This window comes from Ambystoma mexicanum, chromosome 4q (assembly GCF_040938575.1).
Source record: "Ambystoma mexicanum isolate Mex_15411 chromosome 4q, UKY_AmexF1_1, whole genome shotgun sequence".
NCBI lineage: Eukaryota > Metazoa > Chordata > Amphibia > Caudata > Ambystomatidae > Ambystoma > Ambystoma mexicanum.
In genome coordinates, this window is record NC_090928.1 from 782,158,341 (window position 1) to 782,175,817 (window position 17,477).

Below are 17,477 nucleotides of genomic sequence, written 5' to 3' on the forward strand. Positions count from 1 at the left end.
TCAGCTCTGAACCCAACCATTCAGGCATTCTTCACTAATAGACTGTCAACCTGTTAGTGATGGTGGCTTCATGGTGTTTCCTGAATCCCTGTTAATTCTCCAGCTAATGAGATCGAGATTCCAGGTGAAACAGCTGTGGCACATTTAGCTGCATTTTACAGCTGCCTTTTTCAGGTGCAACACAGATATCTGTTCTTGGCAATGCCTGTTTGTCTAGTGGTCCTGGGTAGCAAGGACAGGTCTAGCGGTAGCAGAGGGGGCGTCTAGGGATAGCAGCTGCTACCCCTGGTTGCCCCCCAAATGACGTCCCTGAACTTCAATGTGTTAGCTCATGCTTGTTCACTGCACTCACTTGCACGAGCAAATTCAAGGAAAACATTTACGCAACACCATTTTATTAAAAGAAATCACACAAGTCACCACTGACAGTGAGTATGACTTATGATGGGGTATGCTTGGAGGGAAGGAAGCTGTGAAGAGCTGTGATGAAAGATGAAGCTCTGTTCCCACTAAGCGGGTCTGGTGATGACAAACTGTTGAACCATAGACAGAGAACATCTTCAGTCCAGCTTTCAATCATATGCCCCTGCCGGTAGGACAATTTTTTAAGCACTGGTAAAAACAACAGTTTTTGCTTTGTATAGGAAGGCATGTGTAGGTATTTGCCAGACACCGCCATGATGGCACTAACTGCCCATAAAATGGCAATAGCTAGAAAATGGTGTGAGGACCTGGGCATATGTCAAATGACTCTCAAATACCTAAACACGAGCCAAAACATTTGGCTTTATGAATGCTTGTTTTAAAAGGACTTCAGCGCAAGGAACGAATTCGAGGACACAAATATAACTTATGAATCTAGTCTCTGAAGGCACACTTCGTTAAGGCCTTTTAATCACACCAAGAGCTCATTTACAGACGAAATTAAGGCATTAACTCTCAGAAAGCCGCTCACAAAGAACCATGGCAGACCTTACCGAGCAAATGTTCAATATTACTGCGTGATTGATCCAGCCTAAAGAGATCCCAGGATGGTGTGTTTTGTGGACGAAGGATTAGAGAGTGCATGGGAATGTCCATTGGGATTAGAATGCCTATGGGCAGTCAATGGGTGGGTAAAGAAAACACCACACAACACCCGCAAACTCTGTGTCCCTCCTCGCATCCAATCCTCCTCGAACTGTACTTGAGTACAATAGTTTCAGCTTCTAATGCCATCTAATAGCCAAAACTAAAAAGGAGACTTCTTCGCCCATGGCAAGCTCAATGCCCAGCACTGGTGCTGCCATGCCATCCCTCTCAACCATACAGTTAGGGCACTGCTGCACTACAAAGTACTGGCACATTATGTGGTCTTGATGATATCTGGTTTAGTGTAGACATTATGTAGGACAGGTCTGTTCCATAGAACTGACACATTTGGTCCTATAGTTTCCTTTAGTGTACTTAATCAAACGTATACATCTATGGATACAATTTCGTGTTGCATTTTTCTCATTTCAAAGTGCAAAGTAGAAATGGGAGTGTGAAGGTATTCCTGGTCACGCATCATTTGGTATACAAGTACCTTGGGTCGCGGCCATTTAATGCCATCGGTGATGAGCACACCTTTCTCGTTGTTTCTGTATTTATGTCAATCACCTTCTACTGGAATTATCATCCCAGGGCCCTGCAGCATGCTCTCTTAACATAATTGCTTCTCACTGCCATGTGGTCCTAATAGGTTTTCTACACACCATCTGTAATGCAACCTGCCTTGTTAGCAACCAAAAGAGGCCAATAAGCCTGCATACCTTTTTCTCTCCCCTGTCCAGACAAACAAGTGCTGACTTGTGTGATCAGGTGGAAGGAGAGCTGGATGGCATTCTCTCTCCTCTGGCACAAAGAAACAATTTAGTAAATGAACTGTCCTTTTGCTAGCCATCCAAGACCGTTGTTACTTGGCCAGAATGCCAATGGCATGCAGCCAGTCAACTTGCAGAGAGAAAACATGCCGTTGCAACAGATGGAGAGAGGTCGGTTTCTGAGACAATCTAGGTTTGTCATTAGCGGGTGTTGGTAAACAGCCTCCTGAACGCAGACAATGCGGTTCCCTTAGGTGAGGAAGTGAGACCGCTAATCATACTTTGCATTCGATGTACTATGAAATGGATTCTTGCGACGTCTGCCAATCAGGTGTTCAGGACCCACCCTTTGACCTCTCATTTTGCTATTCAGTCACAGAGCGCTGCAGACACTGCAGACACAGTGAAAGAAATGACATGTATTTATGAAGCATATGCAGGCTGGTTTAGAGTTGGACAACCTCGGAGCAAACGAAAATATTGCATTTATTTCTCTGATGGCTATTTGCGCTATTCCTAGAAGCTCAGTCAAAATACTTGTACTGCTGTTTTTAATATTAGAACACAGAGACAATCATGCACAATTCCAAGACGAAATCGCAAACTGTCCCACTCCCAAAGTTCCCCTGTGCCCTGCACATCATCACAAGTAACCCTAAGGCAGCACCCTCTCTATTAAGAAGTGTAGCGTTCTCGCTCATAATGCGTTCAGGTCAAACAGGCCTACGGCCTTCATTCTCAACAGAAAGACAAAGCCCTGTTTGTATTATTCATGAAACCCACGATGGGAGCACACACCCGTCGGATTATGCGTGCAGAGCCCATCATAAAAGCTGGCATTTGTTCCATGCCATGATCTGCCATGCTCTTACATGGAAGGTGTGTAGTGTCTCGGCCAGCTCAGAGCCTAAAGGGTCTGGCCGACTAGAGTGGAATTCCACCTCAGCATACATGTTACATTGTTACCTCCAGCTGCATCCACTCCAGCACTCCATAATCTGCACATTACAAAAAGGATCAAAAAAAGTCAGCGCCTTGATGGCTTTGAGTTTAGTGCTCTTAATAAAAGCATACATAAATAAATGGACTGGTGTAACAGCCGGGGGGTAAGGAGATAATGATGGTGGGGTGCCTCCACGAATTTAGAGATAAGGAAAGTGCTATATGGGCTGCTTGCGAGCCCCTTACCTGAGCTCTTGACAAGATAGGGTAAAGCCAGCCTGGCTGCACAGACAGACAGGGAATGGGGAAGCTGAAACTGATTGGCAGGTATGCGGCCAGAATGTACAATCCATACAAATCAATGTTGCCACCAAAATAAATACTGTTATGTTATGGAAATCTGTAAAGCGAAACATCCGCCCAGAGTCATCTTGGCGCTAATGGCAAGCAGACGGAATAGGCAGCTGGAAGAGACAACCGGAAGAGGAACCAACAGAATTAAAACAAATAGGATTCAGAGACCACCCCCATAACTGGTGTTATGGACATTTGTAAAGCGAAACATCCGCCCAGAGTCATCTTGGCGCTAATGGCAAGCAGACGGAATAGGCAGCTGGAAGAGACAACTGGAAGAAGAACCAAGAGAATTAAAACGAATAGGATTCAGAGACCACCCACATAACTGGTGGCTCTCTGTAATGCAGAGTATCAGAGGGAGAGGGTTCCAGAGTTTAGCAGTTGCTATAGAGAACGCCTGACCCCCAATACGAGAGTATTTAAATGCATGGGATTGGGACTAAACAGGACTCAGCAGAGCAAAGGGCACGAGCAGGAATATGGGGGTGGAATTCTGCTTGCAAATATTCCTCACCAATACCATAAAAAAACACGATGGACAGGGCACAGAGATTTAAAGTGAATGCGCTTAGCCACAGGGAGCCAGTGCAGTTGACGGAGGACAGAGGTAATGAGAGAACGACTAGACATGAACGTAGCCGCTGTGGCTGCAGAATTTTGCAAAACCTGAAGACGCCGAAGCAGACTGTGCCAAATAAAGAGAGTTACAAAAATCCAGTGAGGACAAAACAAGAGAAGCGACCACTGGAGCCCAAAACTGGGCAGGTATAAATGGAAGAACCTTATGCAAAAACTTTAGCTGGAAGTAACCTTTCTGGCACATTGCACTAATCTGATTTTCGTCGGAAAGAGAAGTTGACATTTTTACCCCTAGATCCTTCACAACCAATACAGGAATAGGAAAAGGACCAAGAGAAGAAGGGCAGAAAAGAGGAGCCTACAGAACCATGCCCGAGGGAGGGCCCACCACTAACACCTCAGTCTTCTCACCATTCGGCTTGAGCCAGTCATTGCACATCCATTCCTCCACGGCCACCAAGCAGGCTCTAAGCTTAGACACAGTCTCATCCAGAGAAAGGTCAAGGTGCACAATAATTTGTGTGTCATCTACATACCATAGGAAGCCATGGAAGAGAATGAGCTTGGTCAGAGGCCGAATTTAGACTTTTGTGGGACACCACAAGAAGGCAGGTAGGAGCAGAATGAAAAGGGGGAAGGGGAAGGGATTGAATCTTGCCAGATAGAAAAGAACTAAAGCCAGGATAAAATGGCTTCAGAGGGGCCAGCACCAGCAAGGTGCTCAAGTAGGATGACATGGTCGATGGTATCAAAGGCGGTGGAGAGGTTGAGTAAAATCAATGCTCCCACATCGCCCTGGTTCTGCCGGTGCACAAGATCATTAACAACTGAGACCAGCACTCCCTCAGTGTTACAGACTGCTAAGCCAAGTAGTCTGGGCCCCGTCCAATTTATCTCATTTGTGGTCCCTGTTCCCACCTCACAGAATATCATTATTGCCACTGCTAAGCTTAAACAATCCTCTCCTATTGATCCCCCCACCCTCCGCTGTTCTCCCCACTGATCACTTTTGATGTCCCCTCTTATTGTCTCACCTGATGGTTTGGAAAGATGAGCTCTCCATTCTGTATTGAGCGCAGGGGCGCGTAGATAACCAGTTGCTTCACTGGTTCGAAGGAATTGGTGAGTTCCAGAACAATATTGACTCTGAGATTTCCGGCAAGACGCCATAAGTATGTAGTTCGTAAGAGTTCAAATGTCTGACTTTCACTCTTGTCCGATTCCTTGCAGGTTGCAGCTTGACCCTAGCGAAGAGTTCCTCGTGGCAACCGGTAATATTCAGGTAAGGATTTGTATTATCCAACACAGTTCGATAAAATAATGTCAGTATGTAACCTGTTGCTTTCTCCCTTATTCAGGTGCTGAGAGAAAGTACGAAGTCTCGGGGAATAATGCCTCCGGCGGTAAAATTAGGTAAGTCTATTGTGGTGAGGAGGTTTCCCCTTGTTTGTCCCTTTGTTTCACCTTGCTGTCCTTTTGTTCCTCTTAGGGGCCGGGGTACGGCGAGGATGCAGTGGAGGCTGTGCCGACCCGTGAAGAGGAATAGTACCCCCGGTGGTAAAATCAGGTAAGTCTATGGGGGGTAACTAATATTGCCTCTGTTTATTCCCTTGGCTCACTTTGCTGTTCTTGTATTTCCCTTAGGTGCCGGAGTGCGATGTGAACATGCTGAAGGATGCAGTGGATAGTGAAGGTGCTGCGAAGGCCGGTGAGTACAGCGCGGCGCTGCAGCAGGCGAGGCGACACGCATAAAATAACTTCTTTCTTCCAGCTCGAAGGCGCGGTGGATCGGGAATTCAGGTAAGGATCAAAGGTATTGCTCTTGTTCTAACCTTTTCTCCTTCCTTCTCCCTTTTTCTAGGAGATCCAGACTCGAGGCGGGCGTGGCAGAAGACTGGATGCAGACTTGCAGGCACGGTGAGCGTTACGCTGCTGGATGCAGAATAACGCGAAGCGTGTGCTGCTCTTCGGCCGTGGTTTAAATAGCCTCCAAAGTAGTCCCAGGTAAGTATTCCTCCCCGACCCCACCCGTGTAAAAAATAGTCCCACGGTAAAGTAGTCCCTTTCAAGCCTCTTTTGGCTTGGAGCTCTTGCAGCATGGTCTGCATCAGGTAAGTTTTAATCTATGAGCCTGGCGCCAGGACTGACTCGCCATATGAGCCTGGCGCCATAGACGCCAGGACTGCACCCAAATGGCCCCTAGCAGGGGTTGTTGGGCTTGCTTGGAATAACTTGGTGCCTGCTTCCGGGGCTGCTGGACTTGATCTGGATCCCCGGGGGTAGGCATCATGACAGCCAGACATCGGGAGTCTATTTCATTCGATCTCATCAAGGCACCTCAGTTCAGGCTAATACTAGGGATGCCATGGTTGGTTGCTCACAACCTTTTGATAGACTGGCTGGCACGAAAATTAACCTTCCCCAGTGACTGCTCCCCTGCCTGCTATTACCAAAAGGAGAAACCCGACTTCTGTCTCCCCATGACTCCCGGAGTGACAGTATCAACCCTGGGACTAATACCTTGCCAAGTGAATACCATTATTTCCAGGATGTTTTCTGAAAGGACCAAGCCAATACATTGTCGCCGCACAGGCCCTATGACTGTCAGATCGACCTTGTTCTTGGTGCACAAATCCCTTGTGGCAGGATCTACGCTCTCACAGAACCAGAAAAACTTCATTTGAAATCCTATGTAGACCAGTACCTTGCAAACGGATTTATCCGTCCTTCGAAGTCCCCCGCAGCCAGTCCTTTGTTCTTCGTACCAAAAAAGGAAGGAGACTTGAGAACCTGTATTGACTACCGTGCACTGAACCAGATCACCGTGAAGAACCACTACCCCTTGCCACTTATCCCTGAGATGCTAGACCAAGTTAAAGATGCCCAGATTTATACCAAATTGGACCTTCGAGGAGCGTACCACCTGGTCCGAGTCAGAAAAGGAGATGAATGGAAAACCGCCTTCCGTACTAAGTACGGCTTGTTTTAATATCAATTCATGTCCTTCGGGTTATGCAACGCTCCTGCGGCATTCCAATATTTCATGAATGACATCTTAAGGGAGGTAATTGATGTGTGCACCTTAGTGTACATAGACAACATCTTAGTATACTCAGCCTCAGAACAAGATCATGTCAGGCACGTTCGTTCAGTCCTCACCAAGCTCCGTCAACATCGCTTGTTTGCAAAACTTGAAAAATGCTTTTTTCACGTCACTGAAGTAGAATTTCTTGGTTTTATCCTTACTCCAGGAGGCATCAGAATGGACGTGCACAAGGTAGATGCCATTCTGAAATGGCCTTCACCGACGTCTCTGAAAGGGGTACAAAGCATGCTGGGCTTTGCAAACTTCTACCGCTGGTTCATCCCAGACTTCTCTCAGGTGTGCACCCAATCACAGTACTATTACGAAAAAACAATAAAAAGTTTGCTTGGACAGAAGAAGCAGAAGAAGCCTTTCAGGAACTTAATCGAAGGTTTACCTCCGCTCCAATCCTGCGACATCCTCGTCCAGACCTCCCTTATGTCATTGAAACGGATGCGTCCAGTCTCGCAATGGGGGCTGTCCTTTCACAGAGAGACCCGGAAACCGGGCAGCTACATCCTGTGGCCTTCTGGTCGAAAGAGTTCTCACCTCCAGAGATTAATTATGCCATCACGGACAAGGAACTCCTGGCTATCAAATCCGCCTTTAAAGCCTGGAGGCACTACCTTCTGGGGGCCAGACACACCATTACAGTCATCACAGACCACCGAAACCTGCAATATCTCAGTCCTCGTGCCAATTACGGTGGGCCCTTTTCTTCGCCGAATATGATTATGTAATCACATTTCGACGAGGAGTCAGAAACGGAAAGGCGGATGCTTTATCTCGCATGGGCATAGACGAAATAGTATATACAACTCCAGACCCAGTACTTGTTATACCTGAAGACAAACTCTTGGGTATCACGACAGCCTTAACACAAGCAGAACTACGAAAAGAAATCCAACGGACAATGAATCCTGATGCCTACCTCGCATGGCAAACTCGAGGAGAACAATATATCATCAAGGACCACCTACCCTTTTTTAGGGATCGCCCGTATGTACCCAAGAAGGAATTACAACAGCATATTATTTCAAACTATCACGATTCACTGATCAAAGGGCATCCTGGGATCGCCAAAACCCTATCTAAGGTGAAAGAGAACTTTTGGTGGTCTAATTGGCGTAAGGACATCATTCAGTATATTCAGTCCTGCGGAGTCTGCGCACAAAATAAATCATAAATACAACCATTGGACATTCCTGCAGTTCCATGGCACACTCTTTCCCTTGACTTCATCACTGATCTACCTCCAAGCCAAGGATTCAACACCATCCTTGTAGTTGTGGACTTATTCTCGAAGATGGCCAATTTTATTCCTCTCAAAGGCCTCCCAGACGCAGCCATTTTAGCAAAAGTGTTCCTGGAGGGCGTGGTTAAGCTACATGGCTTCCCTTCGGTTCTGGTCTCTGATTGAGGCATCCAGTTTGTTTCAAACATCTGGAAAAAATGCTGTGCAATGGCGCAGATTGATGTTCGGCTATCTACCAGTCACCATCCCCAAACGGACGGCCAAACCGAGAGAACCAATCAGACACCCGAGCAATATTTACGGTGCATGCTGCACCACGAACAAAGGAATTGGAAAGACCTACTATGGGTAGCCGAATATGCATATAACAATTATTTGCATTCAAGCACGGGACAAATGCTCTTCTATACCCTTCATGGCAGACATCCACGTACCTCTGAACTAGACCTTCCAGCAAGCTTGGAAATGCCAGCGGTAAAGACTCTACACACAACCATTATTCAGGCTTTCAAACGGGCAAAGGAACACCTTATTCATGCCAAAGAAAAACAAAAGAGATTCGCCGACCAACACCGGAAAAAGACCCCTGATTCTCAAGTAGGAGACAAAGTTTGGTTAGCCGCTAAATTCGTACCCATCAAGGGAACGCGGACCTTTCATCCCAGATTCTTAGGACCCTATACCATTAAGGCAATTATCAACCCGGCAGCCATGAAACTGGATTTACCACCTAATCTACACATCCACCCGGTATTCCATGTGTCCCTCCTGAAACCAATGCAACCCGGCACACGGATTGGGACACCACCTAAGCCCATACTTGTTGACGGAGAACCAGAATTCGAAGTCAAAGATATCTTGGACTCTAAATACTCTAGGACCAAGCTATATTATCTTGTCAATTGGAAAGGATTTGGACCACAAGATCCTGGGCGCCCAGTGAGAATATCCACGCACCACGTCTAATCAGGAAATTCCATCGGAACTTCCCAACTAAACCTGGGCCAGACAGAAGGAACACCATGGGAGGGGCCTTAGGGGGGAGTGCTGTCACTCTGATAAACCAATTGGCCAGGTGGAGTCAGAACTCGGGCCTCTAGAGCCTGGCATCCTCTTCAAAAGCCCTCAAGGGGCCAGTCCTGGCACCTATGGTGCCTGGCTCATACACCATGAACAACAATGTGCTTGGGAACTAATTTTTTTGTATTGTCAGACAACATGGAGGCATCCACATAGCTTGGTTCCCCAAGAACCAAGCTATGCGGTCTAGTGTTTTGGGTGTGGCAGGCCCGGAACTACTTTCCCTGGTACTACTTTACCTGGGCTATATAAACCACACCCTGACTGCAGAACATGCTTCGTGTTCCTTTGCAGCTTGCAATGTGACGCTCACCGTGTCCAGCTATTCCCTCGAACCTCGGAGAAGCAGAACCTGCAAGGAGACAAAAGGAACATCATTAGCAGCAGCATCTTACCTGCAGTCTTCATCTTTAAACTCTCACAGCTACTGAGAACAGCTTCCTCGAATCTGCACGCCTCCCGCACAGAAGGACCTGAAAGAGGAAGATAGAGGCAACATTAAAGAAAGCTGTAGAGACATTTACAAATTACGAACTGCTCAAAAGGCTTACCTGGCTGGTCGCTTCTCGGCTAGCACCACTCCGGACATTCCACTCGCGCTGAAGAACACTGCGACCTACAAGGAAGGAAAACACATGTTAGCAAAGGCAAGACTTTGCAGCGCTGCGCATATCGCTTACTTACCGCATCATAGCGCTCTTAATGCGACATCATTTACCAGCAGGGCTCAACCAAGCCAGTTTGCCGCGCTGAAGCTCTGCATACCTAAGGGAGAAAAACGAGACATTTTAAACAAAGAAAGGCATGCAGGATAGCAACAAAACTAAAGAACAGCAATAAGTGTCACGCCGCGGGGAAACTGGCGGCTTTGGAGGAGGTGGAAGCTGCGACCGCCATAGCGGATTCCATTACGTTTTGTGTTTTGAGCTTGCGGTGCAGGTCTAGTCGTCGTTGCGACGTACCTGAACCGGTATTTAATCCTTTCCACTTCCGGGTTCAGGTGCGTTGCAACGTACAGTGTTTCGTCCTGTTCCTGCGCCGCTGCTACTTTTCGAAGTTAATTCCTTTTCCCTTCCGCTTCGTTAGTTTCTTTCCCTCTTCCAGTCCTTTCGCTCCTTACCTGCTTCGGTAAATTCTTCTCGCCTTCTTTCTCTCTCTTCCTTGTTCTATTCCGTTCCAATCTATTTCCTTCCCCCCCTTCCGCCTTGATCTTTTCCGTCTATTCTTTTCCCGTTTTTTCTTGTTTTCCTCCTGTGTTCTTTCTCCTCGCTGTTCCTCCAGTTACCCCCCTCTGGCCTCTCTGTGAATTCCCGGATTCCGACCTCTGTCTGTTTTCAAGGTTTGCCTCGTCCAGCCCTTTTCTGCTAGTCTGCTGATGATTACTGTGTACCGACCTCTGTCTGCCAATTGGATTGCCTCGCCTCATCCTCTACAGTCTACTATTTAAGAACTTTCATCGTTCTGGTTCGTTCCCGATTCCTCTTTCTACTGCATCCTCAGGAGAGTCCATTACATCACTACGCTTGAAGATCTTTATCCTCCGGGTTTTTTGTGCCTTTGGCTTTTTCCCCTTTGTACAGCGACTGAGGAGGGCTGCCACAGATCACCCAAAGGGTGTCACTGTGGCGTCCTACCTTGGTCGCCCCTCTCTTCAAAAAAAACAAGGAGGGAAGGCTCGAACTAAGGACAATCCAACGCTAACTCAACGTCGGAGACTTCAAGGTGAGGAGGAAGGGGAGGAAGGGGAGTCTCAGGAGGAAGAGGAGATTAACGACCTTCCTGACAGTTTGCAACGCCCGAATCTAGACATGGCCACTCCACAGCAAGTTCAGGAACTGGTAGCAGCCGTCCAAAACTTGAGCCTAGAAGTCCAGAATTTAAAGGGCACTAATGCAGTTCTACAACAGAGGATGGCAGAGCGAGAACTACCGACAACCGATTTGCCTCCATTACCGTTAGTCTCTGGGAAGTTTGATGGGACGCCCAAAAGGCTAAAAGAGTTCTTAGATGCTTGTCACCTACATTTTTCATTTCGTCCACATGCCTTTACTTCTGGCCATACCAAGGTTGGGTTTATGATAACCCATATGTCTGGCAATGCCTTGGCTTGGGCCACCCCTCTGGTCAATAGAACAGATCCAGTGCTTCTGGATTATGAGGCTTTCAAGACCATGATGAAACAAACTTTCCTTCGAACAGAGAGCACTTTTTTAGCCTCCGAGGATCTATTGGACATCCGACAAGGGAATGCAGACTTAATGTCCTATATCACCTCCTTTAAACAGATCGCTGCGGAGGCTGGATGGCAAGAACAAGCTCAGTACGCCATCTTTCGGAGGGGTCTACGAGAAGAGCTAAAAGATGAACTAGCACGTATCGAACGCCCCTTAAATTTTGCCGATCTTATCACTGCAACACTTCGGATCGATTTCAGGCTGTCTGAACGGCGAGCTGAGCGACGTAAGATTAAGAGTGGTCTTCCGATGCCCCCAGCTACTTCTTCTTCAGCACCCCTTCCTCCTACTCGTCTCTCGCGTGAAGAGCCTATGCAGATCGGCACTACCCGTTCTCCTCTCTCTGCAGAAGAACGAAAGAGGAGGCGTGAAGGAAACCTATGCATGTACTGCGGATCTTCTAATCACCTGCTTCGAGAATGTCCTGATGTGCCTCCTAGACGCTCGGGAAACGAGTACCCTCGGTAAATTTGGGGACATATTACCGAGGGAAGGAGTCCAGTCCCTTTGTTACCCTCTCAGTCACCTCTTTGGAATGCTCTGACGATGATCGTCTTATGGTAATGACAGTCACTCTTCTGTATGGCCAGACCTCAATCCAGACTCAGGCTCTTCTGGATTGTGGAGCCGCAGGAAATTTCATCGATACCCACTGGGCAGAGAGTCAAGGACTGACTCTGATAGCTAAGACCGAGGATCAGACGGTGGAGGGAGTTGATGGCGAACCTTTGAGCTCAGGCCTTATTACCCATTCTACAGAAGTCCTCACCATGCGTATCATGCAACATACTGAACGCCTTTCTTTTGATATCATCAGAGCTGCTCATTTCCCCTTGATTCTAGGCATTGGATGGTTGCGTCGTCATAACCCTACCATTGATTGGTCTAGGAACCTGTTGAGTTTTCATTCAACCTTCTGTAAAGCAAGCTGTTTGCCGAAACCAGACTTTTCTACGATACAGACTTCCTGTGGGATGGAATCGAAGTCCATACATTGCTTACCATCCTATTTGAGCAGTTACGCTGAAGTGGTGGCAGAGAAGATTCCATTAGAGCTTCCTCCTCACAGACCTGAGGATTGTTGCATTGATTTGCACCCTGAGGCTTTAGTCCCTTTTGGTCGCATGTATCCCTTGACTTTGCAAGAAAGACATTATTTGAGAGATTACCTAGACAAGAACTTAGCCAATGAGTTAATCAGACCTTCTAAATCTCCTGCTGGTGCCTCCCTATTCTTCATTCCCAAGAAAGACACGCAAGAACTACGACCCTGTATCGATTACAGAGGATTAAACAAGGTAACCATCAAGGACAGATATCCTATGCCTCTCATCTCTGAAATTGTTCATGCCGTCCAGTCGGCCACAGTGTTTACTAAACTAGACTTACGCAATGCATACCATTTACTTAGGATCCAAACCGGAGATGAGTGGAAGACTGCCTTTAGGACACCTTTTGGCTTATATGAGTATCAAGTGATGCCCTTTGGCCTGGTAAATGCTCCATCTATCTTCCAACGTTTCATGGACAGACTTTTTTCAGATATTCTGGGACACTCTGTCATCATTTATCTTGATGACATATTAGTCTTTTCCCACTCTCCAGTAGAGCATAACACTCATGTCAAGGAGGTATTTCACAGACTCAAAGAAAATCATCTCTCTGTCAAATTGGAAAAGTGTGTGTTTTCGGCCACGTCCATATCATATTTGGGATACATACTCTCCTCTGAGGGTATTGCCATGGACCCTCAGAAGGTCAATGCCATCCTAGATTGGCCGTCTCCTAAGTCCGTGAAAGACATCCAAAGATTCCTGGGATTATCGAATTTTTACCGGAAGTTTATACCCAACTTCTCTCAACAAGTACTCCCGATGACCTCACTCCTTAAAAAGTCTTCCTCTCCCTTCCGGTGGTCTTCGCATGCCGAAGAGAATTTTCAACAACTCAAGCAAGCCTTCTGTTCAGCTCCCATATTAAGACAACCTGACCAGCTCCATCCTTTTATCGTGGAAACTGATGCATCCTCTGCTGCAATCGGAGCAGTGTTACTACAAGAGCATGAAGGGAAGGAACATCCAGTGTCCTATTATTCCAAGACACTTAACCCCAGCCAACGTAACTACTCTGTGATAGAGAGAGAATTGCTGGCTATGAAATTAGCTTGCACAGAGTGGCGACACCTCCTCCAAGGTGGAGAACACCCTTTTACACTTCGAACGGATCACAAGAATTTGCAGGTATTGCGTCAATTCGAATGTTACAACACACGACAGGCAAGGTGGGCACATTTTTTTGCCCAATTTGATTTCAACATTACTTATATCCCGGGTGAACAAAACTTAGTGGCAGATGCCCTGTCTCGACGAGGTGATTACCTGTCAGAACAAGAAACTACTACTGAATTGATGTTTGCAAGATCTCGGATAATCGGAGCGGTGTCCACATTCCTGCAACAAGTTAAGGACGATTCTGGAGGGAGGTTTGAAGCAGAAAAGGACATCGTCAAGACCGATTATGTAATCAAGGAAGGTTTATATATGGTTAAGGACAAGTTGTATCTGCCAAATACGTCTTTAAGGAAGACAGCATTATCCTGGTGCCATGATACCAAGATTGCGGGCCACCGTGGAATTCGGAATACGCAAGAACTTTTATCGAGATATTTTTTCTGGCCTCGGATGAAGGAAGAGACTAGACAATACGTTCAGTCTTGTGTTACCTGTCTTCGTAACAAATATTCCACACAAAAGCCTTTGGGCTTGTTAGAATCCGACGCCATACCCACAGGTCCGTGGACCACAATCTCGACCGACTTCATTGTAGAGTTGCCAGTGTCTCAGGGTTGTACCTGTATAATGGTGGTAATCGATTCTTTCACCAAAATGGCACATTTTTCGCCTCTACCGGGTGTACCTTCAGCATCTCGCATGGCAGAAGTCTTCTTGAGCGACATATTTAAGCTACATGGAATGCCTACTAAGATCATCTCAGACCGTGGCAGCCAGTACACTTCTCATTTCTGGTCTGCTTTATGCAAGCGATTAGGCATTGAAAGGGCCTTGACCTCGGGATTTCATCCACAATCAAATGGACAAACTGAACGTCTTAATGGTACATTAGAGCAGTATCTCCGGTGTTTTGTCAACCAACAGCAGGATGATTGGGTCCAATTGCTTCCTACGGCCGAATTTTCATATAACAACACCTGCCACTCTGCCTTGGGTTCTAGCCCTTTTTTCTGTATGTACGGGTATAATCCCCGTACCTTTCTTCCCTTGGTCAACATTGAGTCCTCGGTGCCCTCTGTGGAAGCTTCCCTATCTAATATTCGAGAAGCCCAAACCAAAGCTAGACAAGGACTCTTAGAGGCAAATGAAAGGAACCGATCCCAAGCAAATAGACACAGAAGACCAGTACCGAATTGGGAAGTTGGATCTAAGGTACTTCTGTCCACTAAATTTCTACCACGTTGGGTACACCCATCTAAACTGTCCCCTAGATTTATTGGACCTTACAAGATAACACAAATGATCAACCCTGTAGCATTTCACTTACAGTTACCTGCACAACTAAGTCGAGTACATCCGGTGTTTCATGCCTCTCAATTGAAGACCTTCATAGAAGATAAGTGGTTCCGAAGAAGGAAGAACACTCAGATCCCCTCAGACCCCACTGGAGACGTTTATGAGGTATCCCAAATTTGTGACTCTAGATTTCATAAGGGTCGTCTAGAATACCTAGTACACTGGAAAGGTTACCCTAAGTCTGAAGATACCTGGGAACCCAAAGCCCATTTAAATACACCTCTCCTGTTGCGCAAGTTCCATTCCAGACATCCCAATAAACCCGGTGGGGAGATCCTTAGGAGGGGGCATACTGTCACGCCGCGGGGAAACTGGCGGCTTTGGAGGAGGTGGAAGCTGCGACCGCCATAGCGGATTCCATTACGTTTTGTGTTTTGAGCTTGCGGTGCAGGTCTAGTCGTCGTTGCGACGTACCTGAACCGGTATTTAATCCTTTCCACTTCCGGGTTCAGGTGCGTTGCAACGTACAGTGTTTCGTCCTGTTCCTGCGCCGCTGCTACTTTTCGAAGTTAATTCCTTTTCCCTTCCGCTTCGTTAGTTTCTTTCCCTCTTCCAGTCCTTTCGCTCCTTACCTGCTTCGGTAAATTCTTCTCGCCTTCTTTCTCTCTCTCCCTTGTTCTATTCCGTTCCAATCTATTTCCTTCCCCCCCTTCCGCCTTGATCTTTTCCGTCTATTCTTTTCCCGTCTTTTCTTGTTTTCCTCCTGTGTTCTTTCTCCTCGCTGTTCCTCCAGTTACCCCCCTCTGGCCTCTCTGTGAATTCCCGGATTCCGACCTCTGTCTGTTTTCAAGGTTTGCCTCGTCCAGCCCTTTTCTGCTAGTCTGCTGATGATTACTGTGTACCGACCTCTGTCTGCCAATTGGATTGCCTCGCCTCATCCTCTACAGTCTACTATTTAAGAACTTTCATCGTTCTGGTTCGTTCCCGATTCCTCTTTCTACTGCATCCTCAGGAGAGTTCATTACATCACTACGCTTGAAGATCTTTATCCTCCAGGGTTTTTTGTGCCTTTGGCTTTTTCCCCTTTGTACAGCGACTGAGGAGGGCTGCCACAGATCACCCAAAGGGTGTCACTGTGGCGTCCTACCTTGGTCGCCCCTCTCTTCAAAAAAAACAAGGAGGGAAGGCTCGAACTAAGGACAATCCAACGCTAACTCAACGTCGGAGACTTCAAGGTGAGGAGGAAGGGGAGGAAGGGGAGTCTCAGGAGGAAGAGGAGATTACCGACATTCCTGACAATAAGACCTACCTGAACAATATCAAACGGGCCGGCGTCAGTGAAGTAACTGGACCGCACTCGCCCATGAAAGACAACACGCCCCTGCAAAGAAGGCAGGACGGAGAGCACGCCTAATTCTACCACAAGGTGAGGAGAGGGCGCTAGAGGGACTGAAAGCATACAGGGTGGAGAGAGGATACTTACCCCAGTTGGCCAGTTTTGAACACAGTGTTCCTGTATTTTCAGGCAGAACCTTCCCCGCAGACCACATCAGGGCAAAGCTGAGAAGCATACCAGCGAGTAACCCAGCTGGGTGGCGTCCCTGTGGATACAAGGTGAGCGTAACAGCACCTCAGCTAGGCAATATTGCAGCTTACCTTTGTCCACCTTGTATCCGTTTGTGGCTAGTAAATTTAACAAGGCTATCGAATCTGCTCTGCACTGTTCTTCACTTTTACTGCAGACGAGTAAATCATCCACATACTGTATTATTATGCTCTCTACATCAATGTTACCCAGATCTTCGTGCAATATTCTATTGAAAATGCTTGGTCTCTCACAATACCCTTGTGGTAACCTACGATGCTCATATCTGTTGCCCCCTAGGGTGAATGCTGTGAGATACTGGCAGCTTGGGTCAAGTGGTATTGAGAAGAAGGCATTCTTCAAATCCACTACTGTAAGGTATGCTACACAAAATTGATGCAGGATTAGGCACTAATGGGAATTCTTTCTGTATGATGTCATTAAGTGGGCATTGGTCCTGGATCATCCTCCATGCCCCGCCCCTTGCTTTCTTAATCGGAAAAATCACAGTGTTACATGGTGAATTTGATGGCACTATTATCCCTTGTTGCAGTAATGCATTTATTGTTTCCTGTATCCCTTCCTCTGCTTCCCGTGATACTGGGTATTGTTTTACTCTAGCCGGTATTGCACCTGGTTTCAGCTTTATTTTTTTTAAGGGATGTTACTTCTTTTAATAGTCCTCCATTATGGGGGCCTGTGGTCCATATTTCCGGCAGCACTTTTTCCATGTCTTTCTCAAATATAGTCGGTGGCACACTAACACTAGCCATGAGAGAGTTATGTATTTCTCTATGTTGAATTATAATATCACATGGTACACTTATTTCCATTATTATTTCCCCATCACTCTCATTGTCAGTGAACAATTTTTCATCAGTTAAGTCACGCAACATTATATTTGGATCTATGCACAGTACTGTTCTCGATTTGCAACCATGTGTGTCCAGTCCTATTACTTCAATATGTTTACTCGAAACTTGTACCCC